Here is a 738-nt window from a genome sequence, read left to right on the forward strand (position 1 = left end):
AAGATTTTTGCCTTAAATATGCTCGGCTGCACTAAGTAAACGGCTCTTGACAAGCAATGCTTCCTTGAATCTTGTCGTCTCTCTCTCGCCCATTCTTTATTCACAGGTTGTGACCCTCTTCGTTCCCCCCAATAACGTGACCTGCAGGCCAGGTCAGGTGGCCCCCGACGTGGGGCTCGAGGCACGGGTCACCTCCCAGACGGATTAAGATCGCGATCGAATCCAGGTTCATGACTGACGCTGCTCGCCCGGTTGCTCAAGTCATTAGGTAAGCCATCTGTCTTAGACATCTCAAGAATGGGCCATTCCATGTCTAAAGAAATCCGCTTTATAAAGGACTTAAAAGAAGCTCTCAGAGAGAGGGGCATAAGGGTAAAGAAAAAGGACTTGGTAAGATTTTTTATCTTTATTGATGAGACATGGCCTTGGTTTATGATTGACGGGCCAGTTATCCACCCCAAGAAATGGCAGAAGGTTGGTCGTGAATTTAATGAAAAAATAAAACTTGAAGGAGACAAAGCAGTCACGGCAACAATCTTTACATTTTGGGGTCTCATCCGAGACATTCTTGAGGGTGCTGATTCCGATTCGGGGAAACGTCAGCTCCTCTCAGTTGCAGAACTCTGTCTCTCACAGTCCTGGCCTGGGTCCCGTCCACCCTCTTGCTCTTCATCTCAGGCCTCTATTTCCTTTACTCTCATTGATATGCCACAGGAGGACTGTCAGATTCTGCCCTTG

Source organism: Mastomys coucha, unplaced genomic scaffold, assembly GCF_008632895.1.
Source record: "Mastomys coucha isolate ucsf_1 unplaced genomic scaffold, UCSF_Mcou_1 pScaffold21, whole genome shotgun sequence".
Taxonomy (NCBI): domain Eukaryota; kingdom Metazoa; phylum Chordata; class Mammalia; order Rodentia; family Muridae; genus Mastomys; species Mastomys coucha.